The sequence below is a fragment of the Gorilla gorilla genome, chromosome 13, assembly GCF_029281585.2.
Source record: "Gorilla gorilla gorilla isolate KB3781 chromosome 13, NHGRI_mGorGor1-v2.1_pri, whole genome shotgun sequence".
Lineage (NCBI taxonomy): Eukaryota > Metazoa > Chordata > Mammalia > Primates > Hominidae > Gorilla > Gorilla gorilla.
Genome location: NC_073237.2, coordinates 105,074,284 through 105,081,700, shown reverse-complemented (window position 1 = coordinate 105,081,700; position 7,417 = coordinate 105,074,284). Strand labels below are relative to the sequence as shown.

At 43.9% G+C, this 7,417-nt stretch overlaps 1 pseudogene; it reads right to left on the bottom strand.

The window, feature by feature from the left end:
* Window positions 1-2,849: 2,849 nt before the first annotated feature.
* On the bottom strand, window positions 2,850-3,114 carry LOC101133809 (ATP synthase subunit f, mitochondrial-like; annotated as a pseudogene).
* Between the last annotated feature and the right edge of the window lie 4,303 nt (window positions 3,115-7,417).

Below are 7,417 nucleotides of genomic sequence, written 5' to 3'. Positions count from 1 at the left end.
ACAACCTCACCAGCATCTGTTTTTTTTGACTTTTTAGTAATAGCCGTTTTCACTGGTGTGAGATGGAATCTCATTATGGTTTTGATTTTCATTTCCCTAATGATCAGTTGTACACAGTTTTCATTTCTGTCAGTGCCTGATGTCTACTTCAGTCTCTCCATAAACTTGGATTGTGGGAACCATTTGTCAACGCTGTGTTAAAATCCCTTAGACACCTGCTGAGCCTGGCCCAAAGTACTAGCCCAGGATCCTGGTCCCCAGGAAGTACAAAGGGAGAGTCACTTGGGAGTCCTTGGATTTTCCACATTTGGTAATGGACACAGGAGAAACAGTGAGGAGAGAAGGGAAAAACTGTCTATTCCGTATAGTTACTGCTGTACTGTTCCGAAAAGAGATAAGAAGAGGCCATGGACATGAACATTTTTTAATCACAACATGTCTGACACCAAATGTGTGGGATTTCCCTTAATTTTTCACACCAACTAATTTAACAACTCTTTAGACGTCAACTGGGTGTCCTGCAATTCAATTCAATCCAAACATTAAGTACTTAGAGTTGGCACAGACCCCACAGGTGAAGGGCTCAGTCCTATAAAACTGTCCCCCATGCTGGGCGAGGCGTCAGAGCCCCAGCATTGAGAAGTGGTGGACTTGTGGGTTGGTAAGAAGAATTACTGACAATAGTATAGGTTTGAAAAGTAAAGTCTGTTAGAAAAAACTCCGCAGAAGACTGCAACGGAGGCCAGTCATGGTGGCTCACACCTGTAATCCCAGCACTTCGGGAGGCTAGGGTGGGTGGATCTCATGAGGTCAGGACTTTGAGACCAGTCTGGCCAACGTGGCGAAACCCCGACTCTATTAAAAATATAAAAATTAGCTGGGTGTGGTGGTGGGCGCCTGTAATCCTCAGCAACTTGGGAGGCTGAGGCAGGAGAATTGCTTGAACCCAGGAGGCAGAGGTTGCAGTGAGCTAAGATCGTGCCACTGCACTCTAGCCTAGGCCACAGAGCAAGACTCCATCTCAAAAATAAATAATAATAAAATTCATAAAAAGATGAGTGCAACTTGGTGCCTCAGTGAGAGGACTGAGCGTGCCACAGTGGATTTTTTTCCTTAGGAGCATTTATGGACCTTAAAGTGGGAGCTTAAGGATAATTTGGACCATGTTAGCCACATAGGTCGTGATAAATGCTTACATGTGTAGACATTTTTGTGCCCTGATGTCAGCAAGGGTTGCACAATGAGTTTCGGCATAGCATTCCGGAGATGTATAGGAATTCTAGTTACTTATAAATTTTGGGGGGGGGGAAAGACCTGGTACCAGTGCCTGCTTTAGATAATAGGGAAGTCTAGTTACTTCTCATTTCCCCAGATACGGAGTTTTGCCTCTGGATGGCCTGTCTGATAGTCACCAGGTGGTCTTCGTTTCCTTCTAAATTCCTCAGATGATGAGTTTTTGTCTCTGGGGCCTCTTCAATGGTCACCAGGTGATTGCGCTCTCCTCACCCAACTTCAGAGGGTAGTTACAGGTCCCAGGTTTCCACCTGCACTTCTGACCAACCGCTTATAAATTGGGGGTTCCTGTGACCCCTTCCTCAGGTTTGATAATTTGCTATAATGACTCATAAAATCAGGAAGGTGCTTTACTATTACTGGCTTATTATACAGGATATGACTCAAGAACAGCCAAATGGGAGAGAGGTAGAACACAGGGTGAGGTATAGGGAAGGGGTGTGGAGCTTCTGTGCCCTATTGGAGTGTACCACCCTTCCAGCGCCTCTGTGTGGTCACCACCTCCAGCTCTCCGAACCCCATCACTTCAGGGTTTTTATGGATGCCTTGTCACTTAAGCATGATTGATTAAATCAATGGTTGTTGGTGATTAGCTCAATCTCTAGCTCCTTTCCTCTCCCTCGAGGTCTGAGGGTAGAGAGGGAGGCTGGAATTTCCAAACCTCCGATCATCCTTGGTCTTTCTGGCAACCAGCCCCCATCCTGAAGCTACCTAGGGGACCCCACCAGCAGTATTTCATTAGCATACAAAAGAAACTCTTATCACCCCAAAGATTCTAAGGGTTTAGGAGCTGTACGCCAGGAGCCAGGGACAAAGGCCAGAGGTTTATTTTTTATTATATCACAGTGGACAAGCAGGAAATTGGAACATGATAAGAGTTTTAGAAATAATCTGTAGAAGCACAAAGATTAGTAATAAACCCAATTTAGTCAACATTTTTTAATTGAGAAAACAGAAGCCCATGGTTGGGAAGTGGCTTGACCAAGGACACATAGCTGACAAATGGAGGAGCTGAGACCACTGTAACATTTTCCAATTTCTGGTCTTGCACTCTATCCACATTATTGAAGCCTCTAGTTCAGCTACGTGCAACTCAGCACATCCAAAGCCTTTGCACTGCGTGCTCTTTAATCCTTTAAGAATTTCTTAAAGAGGAACAGACTTGTCTGCGGGTACCAGTGACCTGGCATGAGCTTTCCTTTTGCAGGAACAGTGTTATGCTCTCTACAAAGAGCAGGTGTGAGTCACCTCCAGTCACAGCCAAGCCAGCATCTCTTACAATATTGTGGAAAAAGGCCCCACGTATCAAAACTGTCTTTTTAGAAAACAGCCAGATTTGTGCTCTGAGAAGAGCTCTGGCCCTGGTCCGAGCTCCCAGGGGTCCCTCTTTGGGCCCCAGCTTTTCCTTTCTTTTTTAACCAGTCATCTTTTATGTGGAGGTTAATTCCCATTAGGATATAAAAGGATTCAGCAAGGATCACGTTCCTCAAGGACAGGCGTGGGCAAAGGAGGTCGTGGTCAGGGCGACAGAGTGTGCTGTCCGTGCAGGCCCCTCTTCAGTGGTACTTGCATAGCTGCTCATGCTTGAGCTCCTTGTAGGAAAGGCAGTAGCTGAAGAGCATGTAAGCTGCCAGTATCGTGGAAACCCCTGAGACACCCTTTCTTCACATCGATGTACTTGTTGTAGTACCAGTAGAAACCTCTTTGAAATGCTCCAGCAATGCCACTAGGGGTGAAATCTTGCATCAGTATCCAGCTTGGCAGCTCCCCTAGTTTGACATCCAGGAGTTTCTTCTCCTTCACTGGTATAACTGATGCCATCTTGGAGGACCAGCTGTGGGGCCCAGCTTTTCTTTCAGTGTCAAGAAGCTTGAATGGCTAATTGCACCTCACCAGGAGGTCTGATGACACTGAGGAGGCTTCCCCCAGCTAAGGCCCAAATTAGTGAATGGCAAAGGCTCACAGCTAGAACAAGAAGGAGAACGTGAAGCAGGACGAAGAGCATGGCAGAGACTGATAGTTGTCTAGGAAAACGTTCCCCTTCTTCAACAGTAATGAAATTTTAGCTGGGCGTATGGCTGCCCAGTTGGAGGCTGCATTACCAGTCTCCCTTGTGGCTAAGTGTGGCCATGTGACTAAGTTCAGGCCAGTGAGGGACGCATGGAAGTGCTAAATGCAACTTCTGAGTCATCTTCAATGTAAAGAAGCTCCTTGTCCTGGAGCAGCTCTCTTCCTTCTTCCCTTGAGCTGAATATCAACGTGCCTGTGGCCTAGCACTAACTATGCAGACAAAGACAATGCCCTTGGTGATGGCAACAGGATGGAAGGAACCTGGGTTCATCAGTGACTGCATGTAGAAAAAGCATTCACCAACATGGACCTCAGCATTGTTAGTGACAGGAACAAACTTCCATCTCCTTTGAACTATTTTTGAGGTCTTTGGATATAGTAACATACCCTTTACTCTGACTTCACAAATGAAAAGGCCTTGGCTATTTCATATTATCAAGAAGCTGTAATTTACATACCCAATTATAAATGACCAGGGATTTGACAATTCATTTATATTCCTGTTGCTTGGGGCTCAGATAATGCTTTTCCACAGAATCAGTGTGATTCATGGTGACACATGTCATCCCCAGACTCAATTAACTCATAGCCTCAGGTCGAGGTCTAAGGGGCAAGGAAAGAGAGTCACGGTAGAGATTATGATCCTCCAATGAGCAGACAACCCCATGCCCATTCTGCCTATGCTTTTGGCCTGCCTTGCCTCCAGGTTGCTACATACCAGGTCTCAGATTGCCACCTCCCCTACAATTCAACCAAATGCCTAGCTTGGTCTCATTTCATACAGAAATAAACAAAACAATCTGCCTGAACTGATATATGCTGACATGATTTTTATCTAAGAAAATCTATGTCATTCACTATGGTGGACTTAGAAAAGTTTGTGTTCTCTACAGTATATTATTGCAGTGCAGTTGTGGTCCACAAGCATGGTTGCATCTGTCTAGGGAATTAGGTTATCTTACTGACCGCATTTACTTCCTGCAGACAAAGTTTAAAATAGAAAGGAGAATAAGGCAGGGAAATAATTTCAAAAGGCAAGCAGACACTTGGCTGCCTGGTCCAATTGCTAGGAGACTAGATTGCATTTATGGAGTATGGAAAGTAAAGGAGTGATCTGGAAACACAAGAGCCGGTATAAGTCTGCTTTGTACCATATCCATAAGAATTGGGTTCAAGAAACAGAATCCACTGTGAATGCTGTAAACAGGAAGAGATTTTTAACACGTGGAATCTTACAAATTTTGCTTACCAAAATAGTTGTGAGGTGGGAGTGCTTCACATATTATCTCATTTAATCTGGAGACTATTTCTAGGAGGCAGGTACTATTGTTCTCATTTTCACGTGAAGATACCAAGTCTCAAAAAGTCTGGGAAATGCCCAGTTCCAACATGAAATGGGATTTGAACTGTGTCTCTTTCTACAAGTTGCTGCTCTTCTGTGCTCCTCACATTCCTCCACATCTTGAGAGAAAAGGTAAAATCTAGACTATATCCCCATGATATTTTTATGAACCACTTTGAGCATCAAATGACAGGGTTGGAAGTGAGACTTGCCTGAATATAACTTATTTACTTTTGAACCATGTAAAGTGTTTGACATTTTTCAAAACAATAAAATCAAGGAAAATAAAGTTAACCCTAAAATTGAAAATAAATTGACATTAATAAACTTAACTCTGTCAAATTGGTTACATAATCACACAGAGAAAAGAATTATTCCAAGTGACTTTGGAACATGTTTCTCTTGTATATATTCTTGGTGGGACATATTCTAAGAAAAAAAGAATTGCAAATAATTTTAAACTTCCCTTAGTAGTTTTATTATTAGAAGTAATATTTGTGTTATAATTTTTAAAGTATTTCATATATAATTAGGATAAAAAATAAGAATGTTAATATTGGCTGGGTGTGGTAGCTCACATCGAATCCCAGCATTTTGGGAGGCCAAGGTGGGTGGATCACTTGAGCCCAGGAGTTTGAGACCAGCCTGAGCAACATTGAAACCTTGTCTCTTATTAAAAAACAAAAAAATTTTAATGAATGCTAATATTATTAAGATCCAAGGTTTTGATTCAGAGAGAAAGGAGATACAAATAAAATAAATGTAAATACTCTGTAATGTTAAATTTGTATAGGACATATTAATATGAACTCATGGTAAAACATTTTTTTACTTCCTCTGTTCACTTAACCTATAAAAAACGATATTCCAGTAGCAATGTTAATAGAATCTTTCCCTTAGTCTTGATAGTTTTGCTGCCAGTTCTGGCAAAGTGTCGTCATGTGGGTGGGAAGGGATTGGATGCCAGGCCAAGGTTGTAAGGAAGTTATTTTATTTTATTTTTTTGAGATGGGGTCTCACTCTGTCACCCAAGCTGGAGTGCAGTGGCGCCATCATGGCTCACTGCAGCCTCAGCCTCCCTAGGCTCAGGTGATCCTCCCGCCTCAGTTTTTTTGTTTTGTTTTGTTGGTATTTTTTGCACAGATGAGGTTTCATCATGTTGCCCAGGCTTGTCTCACTCCCGGGCTCAAGTGATCCACCTGCCTTGGACTTCCAAAGTGCTAGGATTACAGGCGTGAGCCACTGTACCCAGCCAGGTAAAGAAGTAATTTAGTCCTTCATTCTGCAGTTGGGGATTTTAAAGTTGTTTGCCAGTCCTCTTCCCTGGCCCTCATCATCACTTAAAATATCTTTTGTAAAGCCTGCATTACTTACTAATGCTTTTATGTCCGAGTAGACTCTTCTGAGTGAATACGAAGGTGGGGTCGTGTCCTAGGTCTGGGTCCATGAAAGGTGGGAAGCTGAAGTTGAAAGAGAGAATCCTGAGAGTGCAAAATCCCTGGGAATCAGCAAAAATTCCTGGGAGGACTTTGGACTTTCAAAGGCTATATAATTGGTAGAGTCAAAGCTGAGATGACCCAAAGGGTAAAGGACAACCCAGCTAACATCTGGGTTGTAGGTGGAATAAAGAGAAAATAGCACTGCAGTTTATTTGTGATTTGATGAAAGAGTAGAATTGGAAAATATCAAGGTCCAGAGAGGATGGAAGGATTTAGAAGGCCCAGGAAGGGTGGCAAGATCTGCTTGGCTGGATGCTATTGGGTAGGGATTGTGGGTTCACTTTCCTCTTTAAGGGCCCTCTGTCACCCCCAAGGATACTGTCACTGTTCTCTATCTCCATGACATGGGCCCAGACCTCTAGTCCAGAGCACACATTCTCTGTGCTCAGTTGTCTGAGGCAGCTGTCAGATCAGCTCTGGTCGGGCGCATCTCAGCCTTGGGGCACTAGTTCCGTACATCCTTTGTGCATTGTGAGGCTTCTGTTGCTGTTCCTCTACTATTTACAGAGGAATCGAAATATAACCAACACTTAGGCCGGGTGCAGTGGTTCACACCTGTAATTCCAGAACTTCGGGAGGCCGAGGCAGGTGGATCACTGGAGGTTGAGAGTTCGAGACCAGACTGGCCAACATGGCAAAACCCCATCTGTACCAGAAATACAAAAATTAGCTGGGCGTGGTGGCGCATGCCTGTAATCCCAGCTACTCAGGAGGCTGAGGCAGGAGAATCGTTTGAACCTGGGAGGCGGAGGTTGCAGTGAGCCAAGATCACGCCATTGCACTCCAGCCTGTGTGACAGAGTGAGAATCCATCTCAAAAGAAAAAATATATATATAACCAACACTTAGAAAGCACAGACACATCAATCTGGCAAGGGAACCCTAGGGCCAACTTCCAGCAGAGTGCAACCTTACCCTATTTCCCTTCCAAAGTTTTCTAGATCAATTATGTTGGCACAGAGAGCCACCTGGCATGGACACTCCCAGGAAAGATTAGAATATCATCAAGGGGAACAGAGCAGAGGTAGGAGTGGGAGCTGGGGTTTATATCTGAAGCCCACAGATCCTCTCTGTGGGTTAGGGCTCCAGGATAAAACCCTAATCCAAGTGATTCACTGGCCACAGATTGGATTATTAAGAAAGTTCAGGGTACCTGTAGGAGAACTGAGTTCCTCAACTGTTAGTCATGGGCCACAGTCCCATCTTAGGGTTTC